We start from the raw sequence: 13747 nt of genomic DNA, 5'->3' as shown, positions 1-13747 counted from the left end.
CTAGGCAAGAGCGACAGCGCCGCCAAGTGGTGAGTTGGGGAACCCAACTCGGATTGGCGAGGAGACTCTGCGCAGGCGCACTCACGGACAAGGTAGGTTGATGTGCTTCGAGCACATAGATAACTAGGCGTCGTTTAGCCATCAAATAGGTACATTCTAGGGAAATTACAGGTTAAACGGCAGCCTGTTACAATCATATATATCATATATATATATATATATATATATATATATATGTGAGAAAGAATAAACTTACTTTGCATTGGTCAGCAAAGACCTTAACCAATTTGCTTTTTCGTAGTCTTTAACAAAAATAGTAGCTCCAAAGAGAGTTTTTCTTATTATTTTCGAAAGCTCATCGTAAGGTAAATCCCCACATTCCCAGGGAATGCCATGAAAGTTATTCAGCAGCCAGCGATTTTCAGATTGATTTTCAATAATCAGCTCCACGGATAAGATAGTTTGAATAGAAATATTGAAGGAGTTGCATCTTCTTCTATAGAAACGATGGCCACCTCTTTGAACACAAATTCGTTCATGGAAATCTTGAAGCCTTATACGTCTACGACAAACTCCATCTTGACTGATTAAATATTAAACACTTGAATCAGCACCTTTTATATACTTCATGCAATCACTCATTCCATCACCATTTTTTTTTTGACGAATAAAATTTATTTTTTCCGTTAAAATAATATTTATTTATCACCGCCCCCCCCCCCCCCAATCCACCTCACCCATAATTTTTAACCAATCTCATTCGCTGACTTCCACCATAGTGTTTTTGTAACCAATCAGATTCGATTAATCTTGAATAAAATGTGATTCAATTTACTAGATTTCATCGGTTGCTCGCTTGTATCAGCGTGAACTGTGGTGAAATATTATTCACACAGCGTTACAATTCCACATCGTGGCTCAGTATTTTAAAGGCACTGCTTCAATACTTTTGCGCGCATATCGCTTTACGAAGGCTGGTGATGCTACCGTTGAAGATATCGAAAGATGGTTGACATTGGATTCGTTGGCTTTGCAGAAAGCTGAGAAACTTGTTCAAACGTCAAACTTAACAGTAGTTAACATACAGAAATTGCAGGCAGCTATATGTATTATTAGAAGAGATTTGCATCTACTCAAGGTTTATAAAATTAAACTTGTAGCGCAGCCCATTACTACGCAACTTAATGCTGTAATATCGTATGAAGAAGCTGGGGCCTCGCAATCATCATCATCATAATCATCATCATTACCATCATCTCATCATCAGTACACGAACCTCCGAGTGTGGTTGATACTGGTGTGGAAGCATCTAATGCTCCACGTACAACGATAAATGTAGCCAAAGACGAACAGTTCGTTGGAGTAACATTAACACTGTTTTCAAAGATAGAATCAAGACTGGTATAATTACCAACCTGAAGCATTTAGATTTCACTATGTTTTTGAGAAATACCAAACGACTGTTTCATGCTCAAATCGATGAAGCTTCGAAGCAACATAATTCTATACAAGTGAATGTTGTATTGGATGCTGAGTATTTAGTTACGAAGAATGACGAGGAAACAGTCGATGTAAAGCATTTCAATACTAAGATGATGCCGGACTCCGCTCGGGGATCGAATGGATTAGAGTTCGCACTGTACATCACGCTCCGCTCGTTTCACATTTAGAATAGTTTACAGTGCTATTTACAAGTGTTTTTTACAGTTTTTCTAGTCGAAACCTAGTTATCTCTACGCACTAGTAAAATCCTCAACGAACTGTGCGCCAACTCTGAGAAATCTACGTTTAAGTTCGTGAAATAGTTTTGAGGTTAGTTTCGCCCGTCTGACCACGAGGCTGCACGCTGCACATCGGAAGACTCCCTGAGCGTAATACTCGCGTCAAAGTCAATTGACTCAAGGCAACGAAAACATGCCACCAAAAATCCCGCCCAACATCAACACGCGATCAAATGCATCGCAGCAGAATAAAATAATCAAAGACCACTTTAGTCCTAGCAACAAAAACGGCAACGACGGCAATGGGGATCTGGTGCGACTTATCCAATCTCTGGCAGACAAGTTCGATAATCTCAGCAACCAAGTCGCCAGCCTCAGATCTGATTTCGGAAGCGTCGAGAAAGTAGTTAAGAAAGCTGTTGCAGAGGAGCTAGCAGAGAGAGACGCAAAACACAACGAAGACATAAGTGTTATACTCTCAAGACTGAACGTTCTTGAACAATGCGAAGAGGCTAGGTCGAGAGCAGATAAAAAATGCAATCTAATAGTCAAAGGCCTTTCCATTCAGAACGACCCGAAAGATGAAATTCACACACTCTTCAAGGACAAACTAGATCTCGAAGTGAGCGTCGCCTCAGTTACAGTCAGGATTACAAAAAGCGGTGATACTTTAACCATCACGAAACTAACCAATGTCGAGGACAAAAATTTAATCATGAAGAAAAAATCTGCTCTTAAAGGAAGCGATATTTTTGTTTTCCCAGACAGAACCAAGCTTGAATGTGACATCCAAAAGAAAATAAACGACTTTACTGCCACGGAAAGACAGCGAGGCATCAAGGTAAAAGTTGGATACAGGAAGGCGACCCTCGATGACGGCAGGGTGCTTATTTGGAAAGACAATGTCGGCCTCGTGAACCAACGCTCGTCCACAAGTGGTTCCTTTCGTTCAAGCAACGAGATCAACCTCTTCAATTAAGAGCAGCACAAACCTGGCGTATGCATGGGACGGTCTCTTTGGCATTAATGAAGACAACCTGGAATTCAACAACACCCTCCCCAGCCTGACACCTGGCATTGTAACACCTGAAGAAGCGAGATCAAGCGATGTTGCTGGAATCAACGTGAGCAGTTTCACCGACCGGCCGCCTGCACTCACCAACAACGCGACCCCTGATGGCGCGCTACTCAACGACGGCACTGGCAACATCACGAGCAGCCTTACCGATGGTCCCGCAGCACCATGCTTTGCGTCAATAATTTTTTGGAATGTTCATGGATTTTATAATTTATACAATTTATCTAGTGCCGATATTTCTGAAAATTTTTCTAATTGCGCCGTATTTTGTATTTCAGAAACCTGGCTTGTAAACAAAGTAAACAGAGTACCCCTCTTTCTTGATAATTTCGATGTATTCGATCAACCAGCATCCACCAGGGTAGAGCAAGCGGAGGTTTAGCTACTTTTACCAACAAGAAGTTTGTTCAGTTTGTCTCATTGATTAGAAGTACTAGTTCATACATGGCTCTGAAGTGTACCATCAATGGTTTAAGCTATCACATTGTCAACATCTATCTTGGGCCGACTGAGTTGTCCAATTTTGAAATTGAGCTGCAAAATATGATATTACATCTCTCTTTGGTCTCCCAATCAAACGACAACTTGATTCTAGTGGGAGGTGACTTTAACTCCCGCATTGGCGATCTTAACCAAGCGCCGATCGACATTATCGACGGAACGAGCTTTAGTTGGATCCGCAATTCCTCTGACTCCGTGGTAACCGGACAAGGACGCCTGCTATGTAAAGATATGGAAAACTTGGGCCTCACCGTCCTTAATGGTAGGAGTTCGTCTGATGCGAGCGGCGAAATCACTTTCTCGAATAATAATGGTTCCAGTATAATAGACCTGGTTTGGACTAACTTTGTAGGCCTTCACTCATTGTCCGACTTCTTTACTGTCAACGTGCATTATTCAGATCACCTCCCAGTTGCAGTTCACACAAACTATGACATCTCTTGTGATTCTCCAACGCCCTGTCAAAAACCTAGTCCAGTCTCTAAAATAATTTGGAACGCTGACAAGTTTAATGACTACCAAGACAAGATAAAGGAAATACAACTCTCGGACTTCCAAGATACCAACGAAGCTAACGACCTAATTATCAACAGTATAAAATCGGTCGCGAGTACACTGGGTTTGGAGAAACAGATAAAACCTCCCGCGTTGAGGTTGGCCAGATTCAACGACAAGCCTTGGTATGACAAAGATTGTCGAGTGGCTAACACGGCCTGTAAAAAGATCTATAAGCGATGGGTCACCTCCATGAGAACCGAGCTGCATGAAAAATACATCGAAGCCAAGAAGAATTACATCGCTTTGTATAAAAAGAAACGGAAGGACTACAAGTTAAATCAACAACGCATGCTCTCGAACGCAAGAATCCCGCAGGCTTTCTGGACTACAGTAAAAAAGCTCAACGCTCGCAAAAATCTTTACTGCAAAATCCCAGGCCCAATTATTGAAGACTTCTACAACAACACATTTCCTCCTAGATCTCTCGACGAATCGACATACTTTGATTGTAGGCACCCGTACTTGGACGCGGACTTCAACCATAGGGAACTTTTAGACGCCTGTAGGAACTTAAAGCAGAACAAAGCCCCAGGATCGGACGGAATCGCGAATTCTTTTCTCAAGAATTTACCCAGGGAGTGGACTCTAAACCTAACAAGCTTATTCAATAAAATTTTCGATTCGGGTATAGTACCCGACAGTTGGTCCAATTCCGATGTCTCACTCCTGTATAAAAAAGGGAACCCTAACGACCCAGCTAATTATAGAGGCATTGCTTTAATGAACTCCATTACAAAATTGTTTACGTCGCTACTTTCGAAGAGGCTTTCCAACTGGTGTGAATCGAACAATATTCTGCAGGAATGTCAATCTGGCTTTCGGAAAAATAGATCGTGCGACGATAACATCGTCACACTTCAGTCCAGAATCGCGATCGCACTAAGTAAACCCAAGAGAAAGCTATACATAGCTTTTATCGACTTTCGGAGAGCTTTTGACTCCATCAGTTACCAAATTTTATGGCAAGTCCTCTACCAAGCTGGCGTCAGCGCTAAGATTATCAAAGTATTACAAAACCTGTACCGTAAAGCTAATATAAAGGTCAACCTGGCAGGTAATTGCAAAACCGAAAAGATAGATGTCACGCAGGGGGTTCTGCAAGGCGATTCACTAAGTTCTCTTTTGTTTATTATTTTTCTCTTCGACATAATCGATTTCTTCAAAAAGGAAGGATACACAAGGATTGAAGAGGAGATTGACATTTTACTATTCGCCGACGATCTCACCATACTTGCTGATAATATAGTTGATCTTCAAGGGAAGCTTGATGTTTTAGCTAAATACTGCAGACTCAAAGGTTTAAAGGTCAACATTGATAAAACTGTAGTACTGAAATGCAGTAACGGCGGACGAACCAAAAAAGAAAAATCCATCAAGTTCGAGGACGTACCTCTAAAACTAGTCAAATCGTACACTTATCTAGGAATCGTGTTCTCGTCGACTGGTTCGTTTAAGCCGGCCTTGAATAACGCCCTCAGTAAAGGAAAATCAGCCCTTCGGGCCGTCTGGAAGATTCTATACTTTGGCAACAATTCTTCTCTCGCAACGGCTACGGTTCTCTTCGATTCAATGCTATCATCAACTGCACTCTACGCCTCGGAAATTTAGGCTCTCAGTCATACGGAGGAACTTGAGCAAATTCACACTTTGTTTTTAAAACGCCTTTTAAACCTACCTTGTTTCATGCCTGGTTATATGGAACGTATTGAAACTGGATCTTTTTCTCTTGAAGTAAAGGTATTAATGATAGCGCTACAATACTGGGTGAAAATTCTTTCCTATGAACCTGCCAGGTACCCCAGACGCATGTACGATAAGCTGAAAAGGAACGATAATTCCGTATCGAATAGCTCAAAACTTAATTGGTTCTCGCAACTCCGATCGGCATTGGATAGATCCGGACATGGCTATTTACTGGACAGTGAGGGTGTCAATTCAATTCTTCTTGCTTTTCCGACTATTGACGGCAGACTGAGGAGGCTTTGCTTCAATAGCGACGTCAATCGAGCCGCGCACTCCTCGTTTAGTCCCAACTACAAAAACTTAACTAACTTACAGTCGCCTTACTACGAACGATACCTCACGCTTGCTCTACCCCTGGTGTAAAAGAGGATGCTGGCCTCGGCCAGACTATCTGGTAACTTTAGTTTGAACTTCTACTGTAAGGGCTTGTTCCACAAAATCGACTGTAATGAAATCTGTTTATTTTGTAACCTTAACGCGAAAGAAACGCTTTCTCACCTTCTTGTCGAGTGTCCAATGTATTACAGCCTACGTGACAAAGATTTTAAAGATTGGAGTTTAATTGAAATATTGAATGTTGCTGATTCTAAATCTGTCTCATCGTTTTACTACTTTTGGTCTAGTATTTTAAGAATAAGAGATTTCAGTACATCTGACTTAAAGGACTAAATTTTTCTCATATTTAACGCAACCGTTTCTAATCCTAATTTAGACATTATCTTATCTGCTATAATACGACGCGTTTTATTTTAATCGTTCTATACTTTGTATAATCTTGTACATTATATATTTCCTTTTATCCGTACACTACCAGCGAATTGCTCCAAATCACGATGTTATACATTACCTTTTGTAAATGTTGAGCTACTCTCTCAACTATCTGTAGTGGTTCTTTACCCGAAATCAGGGAAATAAATAAAAAAAAAAAAAATACTAAGATGATGCCGATATAACTACGAATATAAATAAATGGTATTTTGCGGGAAGTATCGAGGACCTGCTCATAGCACATGTAACATTGCTTATCAAGAATCAAGAACTATACCCATATTTTTTCATAATCTCAGCGGATACAATGCACACCTATTCATTAAAGAAATTGCGAATGAGTTCCCTGGTCGAGTGAGCCTTGTTCCTCAAAGGAAGGAAAAATAAATATCTTTTACTAAATATGTGGAAGGTAGTGACATTAATTTACGATTTGTTGATTCCTTCCGATTTATGGCTTCTGCTCTCAACAAACTGTTATTGTACTTGGAAAGACATGATATTTTAGAGCGCCACTTCCAACAAGAAGATAGATACACCATGCCAGATGAATAACAGAAAATGATCAGAAAATAATCAACGATGAAGGATATTTTGATGTCACTATTCCTTTAAACTTCATTCTCGGATTTGCTGAAGATTATTATTTGCAAAGTATTAGTAAACATGAAACATGAACTAATTCTCACACGATCGAGCAATGATTTAAATGCCGTTATCTAAACAACAAAATTAGTGGAACTGGAAACAATCATCGAAAACTTCAAGATCGATATAACACGCATCGAATGTCTTATACCGTACATTATTGCATCGAATACTCCAAAAATTCGTCTACTTCATTTTCTGAAAAAAGAAAAAAGCATTTCATTGAGTTTTCGTAGTTGGAAATTATATGAGTATCCAATGCTGCCTATGAACATAAGTCATGTATGGACAGTCAAAACTGCAAATCAACATGTTATGTCATCTTAGCTGTCCAAACTAAATGAAAAAATATTTTAACAGTTAATGCAAGCGTGTTCGATCAACATTAGTAACGTGAAACTTTTTCTCAACTCTCAGTGTTATCCGTATGGTAATCTTAATATTGACATAAATAAGTATCAGTTTGCAATGTTATACGACATGTATGCCAATTTCTAAAAGGCATAATACGGTAAAGACTTTGAACCAATGCTAAAAAAATCTATCTTCATAAAATAAGTACCACTCATTGTCATTGATTGCTCTAAACAAAATGAGACATTGAAGAACTCTACAGTGTATATACACTTGGAGTTTGAAACAAGGGAAAATATTCCTGAAGGAACTTCAGCGTATTGTCTCATTTTATATGATCGCATCGTTCAATACAATCCAATAAATGGGGATGTGAAGAAACTTATTTAGGGAGTGGAGATTGTTGTATTAAAGAGATGATTCTTCCCTCTAGCAGCTCAGTAACAGCTAGAATGGAGTACGTAGTGGATATGCAAGGTTTCATGATGCCTGGTAAAATGTATGCCTTAAAGAAGCTAGCGATCCTTCCGCTTAACTGTGACGAAGAACCACTCGTACGAATATTCAAACCTTCGTTTCCATGGCGAAGACTAACTGAAAAATGTAAGTGTCATAATCTTTGGATGGAATACTACCACCATGGATTAGACTCTGGTGATTTCAAGTACGAAAATCATAAATTGATCATCATAGACACGCTCAAAGATGCTACGAATATTTTTGTCTCCGGAGATCTAAAAAATGAGTGGTTAGAACGATATGGCCTTAAAGTTTTTGACTTGAATGATTGGGGCTATTCCCCTTTTGAAAATATAAAATAAGTTACTGTGTGTCCTAATATTAACGGTAAATACGTAACGACGTGCGCATATCAAAATGTCAAATTTATGAAAAAGTTTTATTTAAATGGTTGTTGCATGGATTAGGAAGAGAGCGATGAAATTACTGAAGGATTTCTATAAGTATTATTTTAATAAATAATTGTAAAATAAGAGTTATTTTTTATGATTAAAAAAATTTTATTTAAGAAAAAACAATGTATATATTTACTATTACTTCCCCCCCACTCTACTCCACTATTTCTTTAATTAATAATTAGTACATGCATAATTCATGCATGCATACATATAGATGTTGTGATTAATTGTGTATACAATATATATGCATATATGAAAACAATATATATATAAATGATAACGCGTGATCTTAAAATACGTGCACATATACGGATGAACTCGGGTCGGGGGAGGGCCGTTCTAGTCGCTTTTTGGCTGTGTAGCTAATATACGCAATAAGCTATTAAGAGCTAAAAGCAGCCGTGGCTCACTTGCTAGAGGCTACGGTCTATCGATCCATAGGACGCGAGATCGATTCCCCGTGGTGTCTGCTCCTTTTTTTTACTGAGCTAAATCTGCATTACACTGTATACACATAAATATATTGCATAAATTAATTAAATTTAATTAAACATAAAGAAATTTTAATATTTAAAACGCATTTCATATTGGGCGGCCGGGGAGGGGCGGGGACTTTTGCGCATGATCTACAGTATTGATCTGATACGATTCAGATCTGCGGAGGAGCGAGGGGGCGGCGGCAGGGGCTTTCGCGAGTGATCTACGAGTGCTGATCTGATAGATCATGCACTTCAGATCACTGATCTGAGGCCACCCTGATCTGTGGCCTCTCTAGTTTACCTACTTTCGTTTGTGGGAGGATGATTTCTTGAGTTTTTATAAAAATGGAGATTAATGGCATAATTCTGGCTCCAGATTCATGTTTAGCACAACAAAATTCATAAGTTAATGGGTCTGCTCTTAGGTACAGACCTATTTCTTATTGTGTTTGTTAATTATCCAGCCGATCAAATAGTTGACATAGTAATGGTTTTAGGGCAATGTAATGGTTAATTATTATACAGTAGCTAGGCGGCATACTGAGTTGTATCTACGAAGGAGACATCTTTTGATTGGTTGGATTTATGAAGACTCGTTCTGTTTGAGACAACTATTGACTATTTTTTAAGCATTTGACCTTGATTGAAACTTGTGGAGGTCACAAAAAAAATGTTTGAAGAAAAGTTTTAGACGAAAAATTTTCCGCTCTATCCGATTCCGACATCAGCAATAGGGATTCCTATTTAAAAAAATGATCTTAACATTGAAATTATCTTGAAAAATTATCTCGAGGTTAAATTGAAGATAGTCAAAAGTTTATCCTTGTCGGCACAAAAATTGTCATCTGAGCCATTTTTTTTTTATTCAGCTTGTATTCGAAAATATTTGGCTGTATAGATTAAAATGAGAGACCACGTATAATGCATGGCATATTTACATAGCATACGAGTCAATCATATAATTTTTTGTTAAAAATTATTAATTATATTTATTGTTATAAATATTACAAAATTTACTAACAAAGAAGGTACCCTAACCCAACTTTACCGATTTTAATGATTTTTGAATAGGTTTGTAGTATTAAAAAAAATAAGAGAAACATATTTTTTACGTCCTAACATTAACTTTGACGGAGTGAAAACAACCCCTAAAATTTATTCTGGAAAAACGATTTTATAATTATAGCTCATTTTCTAACTAATATTTTTGAATAAAACCAAACGAAAAATATTTCTCATAAAGAGTTGAAGATACGAGTTGTATTTATGATTCAATGGGTTGCAATGTATATTTCATATTTTAAAAGAATTATTTTTGTTGGACTACTGGGATAAATTGAAAATAACAAACACCTTATATTATTTAAGAATATATATATATAAGTAAAGCCGTACAAATAGTTTTCTCTAATAATATTCAACCTCTAAATGTTTTTACTAATACACTAATTCAAATGTAACACAAAGAGAACAAGAATAATTGACAGAGCTCCGAGTCGATGGACGAATGCGGTTGGAATACAGAGCACGCCAGCCTAGCAGCGCCGCACAGCGAAGACGGCGCGGCGAGCTCCCGCGCACATGCGCACAGTATTCCGAACACTCCCTCCACTGTACGCATATGCGCGTGAGCACAAGCAGCTTACTTAGGTCCGTTGGTTTCCGCGTCTGCAAATAATCAAAGACATTCTCGAGCATAGTCAGTTATTAATTATATTATCTCTAATAGCTTTAAAAGAATCGAAAGGAAGAGGCTTTGTAAATATATCTGCTAAGTTTTCTTTAGATGGTACCCAAATCAATTTAATTTTTCCTTCAGTTACGCACTGTTTAATGTAGTCACCATGTACTTTAGACAATTTATTTTTAGTTCCTGTTTTCTCTCTATTCTCTAAGCTAACAATTATTTCTTTAACTGAATCATCAAAATTCTTTAGTTTATGGTTTCCTTCTTTTTGTGTGCAGCTGATTGAGGACTTATTATCGCATCTGATAATTATAGGGTACATAGTTTTTCCTAACATGTCTCTAAGAGCTTTATCTAATGAGATCATTTCTTGACATGCTTCGCTCATTGCGTAATATTCAGCATGACAGGTCGAGAGATTGATTACACTTTGTTTGTGACTTCTCCACATAACCGAGTCTCCAAATAGTCGTGCAACCATTCCGCTTGTTGAAGATGAATCAGCATTATCTCTAAAACTTGCATCTGTAAATACTTCTAAGTTTTCAGTGACTCCTCTATATATTAGTCCTATATCAGAACTTCCTCTAAGATATCGCATTATCCTCTTTACATCAATCCAATCCTCTATGGTGGGATTTGATTGTTTTCTAGCTAGTAAATTTACAGCAAATGCAATGTCAGGTCTTGTGACATTCGCAAGATACATTAAGCTACCTATTGCTTCCCTATAAGGAAATTCTGGTTTTCCCAGTTGTTTCGCTTTCTCCATATTTTTATTGTTTCTAACCTTGACTTGTCTAGTTATCATCGGCGTGTTTTGTGGTTTGCTTTCATTCATATTGAATCTCTCTAATACCTTTTCCGTATATCTGCTTTGACTTAATATTATTTGTTTAGACTCTCTGTCTCTAGTGATTTGAATACTTAAGTATTCTTTGGGTTCTCCTAATTCTTTCATTTTAAATACAGAGCTTAGGTGTCTCTTAACTTCATTAATCTTGTTAAAATTATTCCCTGCTAAAAGTATATCATCTACATATAAGATAAGTAATATCATTACGCCATTCTTTCTGTATGTAAATAAACAGGGTTCATTTATATCTCTCTGTAAACCTAATTTTTCTACCTCAGTTGAAAACCTTTGATTCCATTTTTTAGGACTTATTTTCAAACCGTATATAGCTCTATGTAATTTGCAAACTCTATTTTCTTTCGTGTGTTTATCTAACATTAATCCATCTGGTATTTCCATGTATATTTCTTCCTCTAGTTCACCGTTTAAGAATGCAGTTTTCACATCCAGTTGACATACTTCAAGATCTAATTTATTGATTATAGCGAATGCAGCTCTGATTATAGATAGCCTAGATACAGGTGCATACGTTTCTCTTAGTTCGTATTCATTGGTATCTTTAAATCCTCTAACTACTAGCCTAGCCTTAAATGTTGTTTTTCCTTCTGAGTCAATTTTTCTTTTAAGTACCCATCTACTGTCTATTATGTTGGCTTTATTGCCTTTCTGATTCATCGATGGTCTCTCTACTATACTCCATACATTATTTTCACGCATGGACTCTAATTCATCGTTTATTGCTTTAGACCAGTTCATTTTGTCTTTAGTCTCCATAGCTTCTTTATAATTAGTTGGGTCAGAGTTTAGCGTAGCCATCAAACAATAACCTTTTTCATCTTCTCCCAATGCTTCGGTTTCATTATATTGGGTTATAAAGGCAAAACTGTTATCTACTAGATTAGCTTTTCCTTCTGACATGGCTTTGTAGTCTCGTTTTATCTTGCTGTTTCGTTTAGGCTGCACTCTATTATGTTTTTCTGATATGCGATCAATCATTCTTTTTCTCTTGTTTGTTTTATCTGTCTCTAATTGTTTTCCTATGGATTCTGTGTCGTTTAATTGCTTTATGTTTTCCGAGTTACCGGCATTGAATATATCCATGGTCTCCTCTGGTGTTTCTTTATCATTGTTATTTGGAGTAGAGTTTGAATCCTTATTCCATTCTCTAGTAATTTCTTCATGTTTATCAATATTTTTATAGGTTAATTTTTCCCGGAATTTCACATGTTTGGTTAGAATTAATTTTCCGGACTGAGGATGCCATAGTATATATCCATTACTGGTTTGTCCTACTAAAATTCCTTTTATAGCCTTTTCGGATAATTTGTTTTCAGATAATGGTTTCTTAGCATAAGCTATACATCCAAAACGCCTGATCTTTTCTAAATGATTTTTCTTATTAGGGGATATCATATTCAAAGGAGTTTTGAATTCTATAGACGAATTTGGAGTTCTATTATATACATCTACAGCTACTTCCAGGGCTAAGTTCCATAAAGACTTTGGTAGTCCTGAATCTATCATTAATGATCTTAATTTTTCTAATATGGTTCTGTTGAATCTTTCAGCAGTACCATTATGGGGAGGTGTATATGGATTCGAAAAATTTGACTCTAAATTTTCCCTTTTCATGACTTCTAGAAATTCTCCTCCTGTAAATTCCCTAGCGTTATCTGCTCTTATATAGCAAGCTCTCAAATTTTTACCTGTCAAATTCCTCATGGTATTTAAATAGTTTTCTAAGCATTCTCCTGCTTCAGATTTGTTTGTTATTGCATACGTTTTGGCAAATTTTGAAAAATCGTCTATGAAAGCTATTATATATTTCTTTCGACCAGGGTAAGTAATTGTTTTAAATGGACCTATTATATCGGTGTGAGTCAGTTGAAGTGGATGATCGGCTCTGGTTCTTATTTCTTTAAAAGGTTGTTTATTCATTTTGGACATTGTGCATACTTCACAATTCTTAATATTTTCATTGAACTTTACATTGCTGAGTTCTTTATTTATCTTTTGCAATTTTAATAGGTAATCATATGATGGGTGTCCTAGTCTTACATGCCACAACATCCCTTCATCTAACTCCTCTGAATATCTTTTCTCGAGTTCGAAAGACGTGAATATATCATCCATTGGTTTTTCGTTCTTAAGATCATCTAGTGAATAATTTTCGAAGTCTCTATATTGGCTAAGTTTAGGTATAGATTCATTTGTAACTAACTCCCTCCCAACTTCTGAATCTATGTCTTTATTGTTTTCTGTTTCTGCATTTTGTGGGTCTTTTGAAATATTTTCTAGCGTTATTAACCGTGCTCTACAATAATATTTATTGTATGTTTGTCTATCCGGATTCTCTATTTTATTCTTTACTTCTAATTGTATAAGCCAGTTTGGTTTCTTATAGTACCCGGTTAGAAAAGTAGACCCGTCATTTTTA

This window comes from Phymastichus coffea, unplaced genomic scaffold (genome assembly GCF_024137745.1).
Source record: "Phymastichus coffea isolate CEN01 unplaced genomic scaffold, Cenicafe_Pcof_1.1 PCOF00018, whole genome shotgun sequence".
Taxonomy (NCBI): Eukaryota; Metazoa; Arthropoda; class Insecta; order Hymenoptera; family Eulophidae; genus Phymastichus; species Phymastichus coffea.
Note: the sequence above shows the minus strand (reverse complement) of the source record.